Source organism: Myxocyprinus asiaticus, chromosome 39, assembly GCF_019703515.2.
Source record: "Myxocyprinus asiaticus isolate MX2 ecotype Aquarium Trade chromosome 39, UBuf_Myxa_2, whole genome shotgun sequence".
Lineage (NCBI taxonomy): Eukaryota > Metazoa > Chordata > Actinopteri > Cypriniformes > Catostomidae > Myxocyprinus > Myxocyprinus asiaticus.
The window spans coordinates 11,659,508-11,672,208 of record NC_059382.1 but is presented as its reverse complement, the minus strand read 5'-3'; the positions used below and the strand labels follow the sequence as shown (position 1 = coordinate 11,672,208).

The following is a 12,701-nucleotide window of genomic DNA, read 5'->3' as shown; positions in this document are numbered from 1 at the left end:
GTTGTGGCAATGTTTCGACAACCTTATGCAACGTCACAACATTTATTTCTATCCAGAGTTGAATTACAAGCTAGTGATATCAAAGTAGTGGTGGTCTGATTGTTGTTTTTTGTCTTCAGGATATGACCTCATGATTTGAAGTCATGCATTAAATGGTAAATGGTTTACACAAATAGTTCACACAAATTTGAAAATTCTCATTTTTTTACTCACCCAACTCATGTTGTTCCAAAAATCCAAACCCGTATTACTTTCTTTCCTTCGTGGAACACAAAGATGATTAGGCAGAATGTTAGCGTCACTCCCCTATCACTTCATTGTATGGAAGAAATAAAAACAAAATAAAAAAAATAAATTGAATTGAAAGTGAATGGTGACTGAGGCCAACATTCTGTCTAACATATCACTTGATACTCAAGTTTTAGTTTTATTTGCTTTTATTATGATTTCAGACTCATGTTGTACAACAAAAGTTGTAACAAAATCAGGCACTGCACTATTCTTAATGCACTATATCGACAAATTTCTCAATGATTTCCAATGCATTTCTAGCTGCACAGATATCACTTTCAGTATGTGCCATAAATAAAAATGGAATTTTTTCCATTAGTAGTATTCTCTGTTGAATACACAGTGAAAATATAGAGAAACAGTCAAGCGTATAGCAGCAGCCCTTGTACATTCATTTCTGAAATTGCTAGCTTTCACTTTGTGGAGTGCCACAGTTTCAGTCTGGCTAGTTTTGGTATAAGCTTTCTTTCAGTCAGTGGGCTTGTGTCAGAGTTCAGTTAATGACAATTCAATGCAATTTGCTATTCACTTAATATTGTTGTGTTATTTCAACTACATTCCTGTTAATGTCTCAAGTAGAAGAACAGTAGCTATTGAAGTTATGTTTTAGTAAACTATAGGTATAAACTTTGCCAGCAATGGAACTGCCTCCATATGGGTTTCAATAGCTTTGCTGCCAGATTGAAACTGAAGAAAAAGGAAGCGTTTAAAATGTCAAGGTGGATGCTACTTCATTACAGCACACACAAAATAATAACCGAAAAGTACAGAGAAATTAAATGTCTGTCACTCTTAACATAACAAGGTTTAAATGTACATCTTAACATTAAATATAATAATAATTAAAATAAATTACTTTTGTTTACATAACACTTAAAGAACAATGTACGAACAGTTATTTACTGTTTATATAATCAACCCATATTCAGTTTCCTGTGAAACAGGCTGCTATATTGACATGGCTTCTTTTTGCTTCATTTTGAGCAAAGTTTGTATATTCCATTGTCGCATCTTCTGGACTTTTCTTGTTGTGGGGGGCGCTCTGGCTGAGTATTTTCATACATAGTAGCGTCGACTCTGGGCTTGTGTTTGGATACCATCTCCACACAGACATTGTTTAGTGTCTGCAGAATTATAAAAGTATTTTTGTCTTACAAGTCTAACAAACAAATTCAAGTAGCTTTAACACATACAAACATGTGGTTTGATTTGGATCATCAATAGATTTACATTCTAAGCCCTGATTTCTGAATACTTTTATATTAAATCTGATTAATAATCATTAAACAGTTTTTCATATGCTGAAATATATTTCAGACAGCAGCACTAAATTGAGGATTTTTATTTATTTATTTATTTATTTTTACCTAAAGGAATATTCCCGATTGAATACAAGTTAAGCTCAATCTACATAATTTGTGGCATAATGTTGATTACCACAAAAAATTTTGACTCCTCCCTCCTTTTCTTTAAAAAAAAAAGCAAATAACGAGGTCACAGTGAGGCACCTGGCGCCATGTGACGCTTATCATTTTATAAATGCACTTATATTAATTCTTCTGTTAAAACTTGTGTATTATTTGAGATGTAAAGTTGTTTAAATCACAATTTTTACCTTTGTTTTAGGGTTTATGCCGATACGTCGTCATGGCAACAAAGTTGTAAAATTGGATATAACTTTACACAGAAAAGGTTATTAAGCATTTTTATCACACTAAAATCATGGTAACATGCATATTGTTTAAGTCTTTAAGGCTATACTTTTGAAACAGTAATTATTTTAACGTTTATGGATTGGTCCTATTCACTACCATTGTAAGTGCTTTACCATAACCCTGATTTTTTATTTTTTTTAAAGGAGGGAACACAAAATGAATAACATTAGAATAAAATTATGCCACATATGCTGTCGACTGAGTTAACTTGTATTGAACCTGGAATGTTCCTTTAAGTAAAAAGCAAAAAACAAAAAACATTCATGTAGAGTCATGCATTGAGGTTATAAAAAGCTCTTTTGATTGATTACTGATGACTCAGAGAAATGACAGGTAACACCACCCCCCTGTGGCTGCTTGGACATAGTAACATGGACATGGACATGGTAAGATTACTGTTAAATCTATTTTCCAATTAAACATGTTCATGATGCTGAAAGTCTTTTCTCACCTGTAACTTCTCCTGGATCTGAGTGCTGTGTATGGCAGGTTCCTGATCAGGGGTCAGTTTCTCCTGGAAATTGTGCATGTTTGTCATCCACCCCTGAGTATCTTCAATATACACTCTCACCTTGTCCTTGTCCATTGCATCAGTATGGCAGTAACGGACACTCTAAGGACAGAGTTTGTGAAATATTAACATACTTCCGTTATTAAAACACCAGTTTAAAACTACCACAGTAGCAGGTTAAACCTTACTATCACACATAACAGTACACTAAACACATAGCCTAGTAAAATTAGTGTACAGTGTATAGCTCTTGGGTAAAATTGTGATGAAACATAGACTTAACTCCATTCTTATACTCCTCCATAATGGCTCTGTATTTTGGCTGACAGCTCCTCAAACATTTGTGGTCTCCTTATGGATTCTTGCAGAAAAAAGAAAATTTGCTTTGCAATATTTTATGCTGGATCCATCAGCCAACAGATTTGCTGTACATTCGATTTCAAATTACCAAAAAACTCATATGAACAACCATCTGATTTAAATGAATGAGATTTTATTTTATTTTTTTTTTTCATTTATGCATGAATGGAATATTGCCTTTACATAATCACCAATCAGAAACAAGCTTCTGAAACATGAACATATGCATTATTTATTGTAGTATTTACTGCAAAGCTGTTAACAATCTGCATCTAAAACTAGGCATAGCAGTCCTCATGAACTAAACACATTATACAGTATGTCACTCTGGTGGGATCTAAAATTAGCTCTCACCAAGTGTCAAATTTTAGCAAAAATTGGATTTGGAGTGCAAAATAAAATAGTTACTCACCAGTTACCGGTAACTTGGGAAATAAAACATTAAAAAGTTGTAAAACTGATTATTTTATGCAAGTAATGTGAGCAAAGACATACAAATTGTCTAAAGAAAACATTTGTTGCAACTTACACAATTTATTCCACAGTACACTGCAAAAAACATTTTCTTAATTAGTATTTTTGTCTTGTTTTCCAGACGAAACATCAAAACATTCTTTAAAACAATTAAATCTATTTGACAAGCAAAATGACATTTTGTCTTGTTTTCAACGAAATCTAACTAAATTTAGTGAGGTTTATGCTTAAAAAAAAAATTCATCCATTAAGACAAATCAAAAATCCAGATGGATCGCCACGTTTTGAGTTTAGTTTTTTAACTCGCTCTTCTTTTCGAGCCTATGAATCAACTCTGCTAAAAAATACCTTCATCACAGGGACAAAAATATATATTTTTTTAATAAAAAATAATGCAAAATACAATGTCATGGCTGGAAAATTTTCTCAATTCAGCCACTATTGGCAGGTGTGCAAAGCTACAGGGATGATACATTACTTGAGCACTAAGAAACAACTGAATAGGGCCCTCCAGCTTGTGTCTGTTGTAATATACATTCTCCTCTACAACATTTTTGGCATCGTTTCGCTCTTTCTCTTGGCAGTCTTGCTGTATCATTTTGCTCTGTGTAAAGGACAGAAAAACAAATTAATAAAGTGCCAGCTGGTAAGAAGGACCGACAGATACTCTATTTGAATAGTTTTCATATTTAAAAAACATATCAGACTGTCGTTAATCATGTTTCTAGCTTCATGCATTGTCAAGATCCTGAAATTATTTTGATGCCAACAAAATATCTTTCACTACAGCCAATATTACAGCATTTGAACCATCATTTGACATTCAATGAAATATTCTCATACAAAAAAGGCAACAATGTTTTTTAACACTTAAAACATCTGTTGCATGTGTATCCCCAGGAATTGAAATGCAATATTAAAATCAGCAGTACCTCTTGTTCTATGGGCTGAGTGCAGAGGCGATCCTTTGGAAACTGTTGGGTAAATGTTTCCTCAATGGGGATTCCAACATGCTTGACCTTCATCTTGGCTTTTTTAGCATTAGGGGGTTGATTGTTTACTTCTCCATTCATCTGTGAAGAAAAGATGACTTTGATTAGCATAATGGTATGATCAAACTGACATAACATACGCATATTAAAGGGATAGTTCACCCAAAAATCTAAATTCTGTCATCTTACCAAAACCATTTGACTTTCTTTCTCCTGTGGAACATAAAAGATGTTAGGCAGTGAGTCAAGTGTCAATCATTCTGCCAAAATGAAAGTAGTACCTACCTGTATGTCAATGTCATCAGAGCCATCAGGATTTTAAATCTCTTCATTTATTTCTGTGGTTTCAGACTCGTCAGAACTGACCCTCAGGACCATAGTGGCTGAGGTCACACAGACTATACCACTGGCATTTACTTGCACCTTAACTTTCACTTTTGCCTTATCTCCATTCTCTTGCGGTTGAATGTTCTGCACTTTATATTCACCTATGGGGAGATTTTTACTCAAATCATACACATGCACAAATAAGATCTCTATGTTGTAATGTAAACAAACATTGCTCTATTGATGCCTAGGAAAACCACTTGACTCTCACCAATTTTTGCCTCATTAATAGGCAGAGATTCCTGATCTGAATAAAAAGCTTCCTGAACAAAAGTCTTGCTCCTGTAAAATGTGATCATTTTGGCAGACGGACAGGGATGGTTCCTGACAAATATCTCGTGAAAACTGGATGGAAAGGACAAATAACCAGAGGCACATCAGTATGTGAGCCACACAGCCCATGCAAGCAGATGTGTTTTGTCATTCTAATTAACACATCCTAAAAACACAGAAGCACACTTGACCATGCTTGGCTCTGATATAGTCAGAATATACTGTAGCTAGTTGACAGACTTACAAATTGCGTCATCTGATTCACTGGTCCAGCAAAGAGAGATGGGAAATGGGATAGCTTCAGTGATGGAGAAGTCTTACACTCTGAATGCAGGGGACAGTCCAACACAGGTATATATATACACACTGGTGGCCAAAAGTTTGGAATAATGTACAGATTTTGCTGTTTCAGAAGGAAATTGGTACTTTAATTCACCAAAGTGGCATTCAACTGATCACAAAGTATAGTCAGGACATTACTGATTTAAAAAACAGCACCATCACTATTTGAAAAAAGTCATTTTTGATCAAATCTAGACAGGCCCCATTTCCAGCAGCTATTACTCCAACACCTTATCCTTGAGTAATCATGCTTAATTGCTAATTTGGTAATAGAAAATCACTTGCCATTATATCAAACACAGTTGAAAGCTATTTTGTTCATTAAATGAAGCTTAACATTGTCTTTGTGTATGTTTTTGAGTTGACAGAGTATGCAATAGACTGGAATGTCTTAAAGTCAATATTAGGTCAAAAATGGCAAAAAAAGAAACAGCTTTCTCTAGAAGGAACTGTCACTCTCTCAATCAGGTCAGCACACAGCTCCTCAGATTTGTCCCTTTAGAAAAGAGGAATGCATTTACATATGACTTCATTCCTTGTTGATCATCAAAGATCATTATCGCATCTTACTAAAGTAGTTTAAATGCATCTCATACTGCAATGTGCTTTCACTGACATGCATTTAGCTGAAAATAATCCTATGTGTTGTTCTTAACATTTCTGCACTGTACGGCACTGGCTAGATGATGAAGAAAAGCTGACTAAATATGGCAGGTATAGAATTACGTAGATGCCCAATTAAGATGTACAAAACACAAGTGTTGGTCTCTTCATTTATATACTGTGATTACAGGGTTAGGAAAAACACATGCTCCCTCAAGACTTTGTTAAACTACCTCTTATTTGACAGAATAAAGGCCTGGGTTGATGTGATATCAAAGTTGTTGACAAGACCACTCCTAAAATACTGTGAATCTTAAGTATTTTACAAATTATTAGGTTATTTATTACCATGGTTTGAAATTAACGGCCACCAAATGTGGGTATTTCATGCACAGTTTCTGGTCCTTTTTCTCATCTACCCGCCACTACGGCGGGCGACCTGTAAGACGTCTTTGAGTGACATATGACAAGAAATGTCATTAGACACAAAAACGTGTGTCTAAAGGGTTAGTTCACCCAAAAATGAAAATTCACTCATCATTTACTCACCCTCATTCCATCCCAGATGTGTATGACTTTCTTTCTTCTGCAGAACACAAATAAAGATTTTTTTGAAGAATATCTTAGCTCTGTAAGTCCAAACAATGCAAGTGAATGGTGGCCAGAATTTTGAAGCTCCAAAAAGCAGAAAAAGGCATCAATAATGTAATCCATAAGACTCCAGAGGATTAATCAATGTCATCTGAATTGATCAAATTGGTTTTCTGTGAGAAAATACCAAAATGTAACTACCTTTTCACTATAAATCTTGACAGCAGTCTCCATTGCAATCATGATTATTTCCTATCCACCTTTTTCCTGAATGCAGAAGTGTTCCACGATTCAACTGTTTTCAATTTCCGGTCTCCAGTGTTTTCACTAGAATCTGCATATGTTCTTAGAGGGTAATGTGATGTTTAAAGTATTACATTTTAAAATTTAGTCGAGATGACCATTTTTCTTTCATAGCCAGCGCCTCACCTGAGTGTGTAGATGTCATAAAACAATGCTCCAAGGTTCGTTATGTTTATATAATTATATATTCTGAGTTGTTATGACAGCCAACAACAGCACAAGGTGTGCCTGAAATTAATTTTTACTCCAAGTAACAATTAAATGGTTGTTCTTCTCCTCTGGATCGATCGTTTTGGCATTTTTTACTTGATGTCTCGAGACCAGAAACAGAAAGCAATTAGAATCATCATAGCGCTGCCCAGTGTTTGGTCAGGAAAACTGCGGCTCTAGCACTCTGTGAATGCGTTACACACTAGGAAGTGTAATCAAGCTTGAAATCATGATCATGCCTAGAGATTGCAATGGCAAGATGTACAGTGAAAAAGGAGTTATATTTTGGTCTATTCTCACCCAAAATTGACTGGATCACTTTAGAAGACATTGATTAAACTACTGGAGTCATATGGATTACATTTATGCTGCCTTTATCTCCTTTTTGGAGCTTCAAAGGCCTGGCCACCATTCACTTGCATAGTGTGGTCTTATACAGCTGAAATATTCTTCTAAGAATCTTTGTTTGTGTTCTACAGGGAAAAAAAGTCATACACATCTGGGAGGCATGAGGGTGAGTAAATGATAAGATAATTTTTATTTTTGGATGAACTATCCCTTTTAAGTACACACTTGATTATATTTTGAAGAACAGACGAAAGAAAAGCCGTTGATGCGCCTGTCTGATTCGCTGTGTGTTCAGAGGTTCAGAACGAGCACTTCTAACAGAATACGCACATGCATATAGTTTTTACTTTTTCTCTGTTTCAGTCATCTGAAAACAGTTTGCAAGAATAGTGTCATCTATAAGAACGCTGCAAGTGATCTCAGACCATCTCAGAAGGTGCTCTGAGTTTAGTGCACAAAGCAGTTCGCATTTCATATGCATTGTGAACGCAACTCTGCATGTTATCTTTATTTTGACATTGCTCAGTTCCAAATATGTGTGGCTGTATACATTACCATACATAGCAATGACATGCAATGACATTAAGTGAATTGTCATGTGTGTCATAATTCAGTACAGTCTTACAAATGGTGCTTGAAAAAGTTTCTTTTCTCTGCTTTTCTACATTTTAGCCTCCATTTGTATGCCGCAAAATAATCATTATGATAATAATAATAATAATATGGTATTATATGCTATATTACAAAATAACATTATGTTAAAATTGTATATATGGCTGGTAAAAAATCAAAGTGGCTGGTAAAATGGGCATTCACCAGCCACAGTTGCTGGTGGGTTAATTTAAAAAAAGTTAATTTCATACCCTGTTTATAATATAATAGTTACTTTATGACTTTTATGTTCACTCAATAATGTAAATTCTCATTATTTACTATTACCATGACATTCCAAATCTCTATGCTTTTATTTTTATAATTCATTCGATAGTTTTGTGTGAGGAATGTGCCATTTTTGTAGTCCATACAACTTTTTTGGTCCATTCAAAATCTTTGGCGGAGGGGACGATTAATAGTGAATTACAATTCATATTTCATCTGTTCCTCACACGAGACTTAAGAAGACTTGAAATATAGCACAGGAGTTATATGGACTACTTTTATGGTGTTTTTTTGGAGCTTGACAAATGTGGTCACTATGATTTGTCATTGTATGGAAAAGAGCTGTGTGAAGATTTTTTCAAAACGTCTCCTTTTCTGTTCCTCAAAAAACAAACAAACAAAAAAAACATCATTTTGGTCTGGAAAAACATGAAGGTGAGTAAATGATGACAAATTTAAATTTTGGGTGAACTATTCCTTTAAAAGCAAGCAAGTTCTCAACTCCTTTTGATCTTCAAGAAACTCATCAACAAATTGGTTTCATTCCAGTCTATTTGTATCTTGAGGCTGTACATGTTCATTTTCTCAGAGATATCCTTATCATCCATAAAGCACTCAATGTTGAGGGGAATGTCAGTGGAGTTGCTGCTCATCAACTTCTTGAGTTTCTCAAACTCCTGTGTCAGTCTCAGTAATGCTCGAACCGTGGACTTTACAACCAACTTGTACCTGGACTAATTCAGCACAGAAGTATTCTACCAGCCTCTGATCAAAAGTCTCTTCCTCCCAAGTAAGGATCAAAGGCAGTAAACAGCACCTGCAAAGTACAGAGCATGCATTGATGTGTCTGAAAATGCAAACCTAGGGATCTACAGATGCATCTGACTTACTTTGAGAAGGCTTACCTTCAGTTTCCCTTTGTTGAAAGCACAAACAGAGACCTGGAGAGCTGAGTGGCCCTTGTCCACAAACATCACTATCTTTGGATTCTCATCGGTGCCTGGGAGATCTTGCTTGTATATGCCATACTTTAATGCCACTGGGATGATAAATAATACAGAACTGTCAACATTGCTTTGGATGTTGACAAGGTACTGTTGTTGTAGGTTTTATGAATTCAAAAGATACCTGCTGTATTGTCATTCATTAGTTTCAGGCAGTTCAAGCCGGCAATCTTGGCAGCATCCAGTACAGACCTCATTTCTGAATCAGTGAAGAATGAGGGGATCTATGCATGACAAAATAATTTGTATGGCCAAAGAAATGGCACAAACAAGCAAGCCATCGGATTGGTGGCTTGCACATTTCTGGTGTACATTGAAGATAAATTAGGCCTGATCCAGATTTACTGCTGAACTGAGAACCTTTCTCAAAAATATCATGATGACAGATCTATTAGTATTAGATTATTATCTGAATAAATGTTTGTTTTTTTAGGGAAAAGGTAGCACATTTCTAAGGAAATCTCTAGTGCATGCCTCTGGTATCCATTCAAGGAAATAAATTATTTATTGTGTTATTCAAGGCTCTAATACAGTAGTTGCTGCATTCAGTGTTGCTATTTAATATTCCAGGAAACTTACAAAGATGACACACTCCACCACTTTCTTCTGTAGATTGGCTTCTGCAATGTATTTCATTTTGGTCAACATCATAGCCTTGATCTGCTCAAAGCTGAACCAGTGCTCTTTGTTGAGGTACATGACCTATTCATGACATTAAATTAATAGTTCATCATTTATTCACCTTCATGCCATCCCAGATGTGTATGACTTCCTTTCTTATGCAGAACACAAACAAAGATTTTAAGATCAGAAGGCCTACCTGGTTTCTTGCAGCATTACCAATGGCCCTGTTCTTTGAACCAAATGATACAACTGATCTAAAAAGAAATGTTCAGACATATTAAATATAAGTTCTAAAGAAACTTCTTCTTGGGTTATTTAATGGCGAGCAACATAAACAGCACTAAATGTAGAGATGCCAACTATTTCAGGTCATTGTAGGGCTGGTAGAGGAATGGTAGGAGGAACCATAACTTAAAGGGATATTTCACTCAACATGTAAAGTTTTGTCCCCTCATGTTGTTCATAATCTGTAGAACTTTCTTTGTGTGGTATACAATGGGAGATGTTACACAGAATGTAAGTCTCAGTCACCACTGACTTTCACTGGATTTTTTTCCATACAATGAAAGTGAATGGTGACTGAGGCTGCCATTTTTTTCCGCTTGAAAGAAATAAAGTTATACAGATTTGGAACAACATGGTAAATGATGACAGAATTTTAATTTTTGAGTGACTTAGTCCTTTAAGTACCGATTAAAAATATCCATTATAAAAAGGAACCATGCCATGTGGGTTGCTTTTTTGCTATTTTCGTTTTAAAAAACAAAGATAATAAATAAACATCCATTACATATCAAGTAGACATAAAAGTCCTTAAGTGTGACTAAGGCTTTATTGTTAATCTTTAAGGATGGGCAGATAACACATCATGTGGAGAACGTCATGAATGAAATTGACAACTGACAACCTGTTTGCGTCTGATACATTAAAATGACATGCCATGCAAGCTTTATTAATTTGCAAACAATCCCAGCTTTCACTTACGGCATGCATCTGTCTGTGAATTCATTGGATATGGTCTCAATGCCTCTGCTCCTGACCACAGGAATATTGTAATTCTGAAATCCCACATCAAAGCCCACGACAGCCATCCCGGAAGCTCTCCTCCTCGGTAAGCCAAAATGGGCTTCAGACTGAGATCAGATAAACAATCCTTTCCTAACAAGGGCGTAGCAGCCGTGGGGGACACTCTTTAAAAAAGGTGATTTTTGTCCTCCTCACTTTTCCATGATAAACCCATACCAAGTAAAAATGGTGGATTTGTATACAGTATTCTTTGCGTTTTGTTACTTTGGGCTGATTGAGCGACCATCCAGCCAATCACAGGTGAGTTTCATGAGCCGAAACAACCCTTATGTAACAGGCCCTTAGTCAGACAGTCTAATCAACACAGCTCCGTTCATTTCTACAAAGTTGCTTTCAACAATGCTCATTTATTCATGCTTTTCTAAATTAATAATGTAGAGATGAGGAACACACAAATGAGACTTAATCATCGGCATATCGTTCCTGATTGACCGCATTACATGAAACGCACTGCAGAAAAAACAAAGGACAATCCTTCTTTTAAGCACATATTGTAAGTGGAGTTTATATCAGCGCATGAGTCTTCATTAAGTTATGCTTTTTACATTATGTTTCTGAGGTAATAGTTTGATCGGTTCTTTTTGCCAGTTTAAGCAGATTACTAGATTAGTGTTAAATATGTAAAGCAATTTTTAACATCAGCTCCTGTTTTTACCTCTATGTTGGTGTGCAGTCGACAAATTGTTGGAAAAAAAAGATATATCTGCTGTGTTCTTAGAACACTTAGGCATTTTACTTAAGTTTATAGATATGTAGACACGCTTTTTTATACGTACAGAAAAACGTACAGACGTTATTGAAACTCATTATAATTATTATAAGACTATTATTGTTGTCTTTTGATAAAAGTCACGCTCAGCAGTTCACAAACTGTAGGGAAATGATAGATTTGCTTTGTTTTTATAATGCTTAAAACCTCTACTGAAGTCTCTTTGTAGACATTCAAATTGTCTTTTGATCATTGATTCAGTGACTAAACTCATTTCACACAAAACACTCATTTGTCACCACCTTCTGCTATCACCAGAAATGGTCACTGAATCATTAAATGGATCTGAACGAATGTTGGTGAACGTAGTCAAAACACTCGAGCCACATGGTTACATTTAAATCCCACAATGCACAAGCACAGAGTGAAAAAATAAAATTGTGCACATGCACAATTGCCATTATTGCAATTGATTAAATCATTTATTCAGGACCAGCTTGTGCTCAGTCTTTCATTGTCATGTGTGAAACTGAGCAAGTGATCCACAAGATGCCCTTTATTTTTGCAGCTAATTTTGCAATACTTGAATCTTTAAAATACTACAAATATTAAAAGTAAATAATACATATATATTAATATAATACGCATATCATACTTTATATATATATATATTAATATATACGGTAATATATTAATACTGCACTGTAAGTGAGTCTGTGCTAGCACCAACAGACAGCTGTGTTAATTATGTTGGTTTAAGATTGAAAGCATGGAACCTTATATAAACACACAAATGAGAAGTACTTTAAGTTTAAACATTAGTGTAATTTCTTAACACGCCTATGTTAATGTAAACATTTTTATTAACACTTGCACTCGTTACTAGTAGCGACAATAAGGGGACGTTCACACCGAACACGTCCTTGCGTGAAAAAGCTAGACGCAGCGCCACGAAACATAACGCTGGTGTCTTGAGACGCGTTTTAACAGTTGACGTTT

General features: G+C 35.3%; 1 pseudogene; it reads right to left on the bottom strand.

Annotated features, from left to right (window-relative positions):
* Positions 1-225: 225 nt before the first annotated feature.
* LOC127429646 (heat shock protein 105 kDa-like) lies at positions 226-11,166 on the bottom strand (annotated as a pseudogene).
* Positions 11,167-12,701: the final 1,535 nt, after the last annotated feature.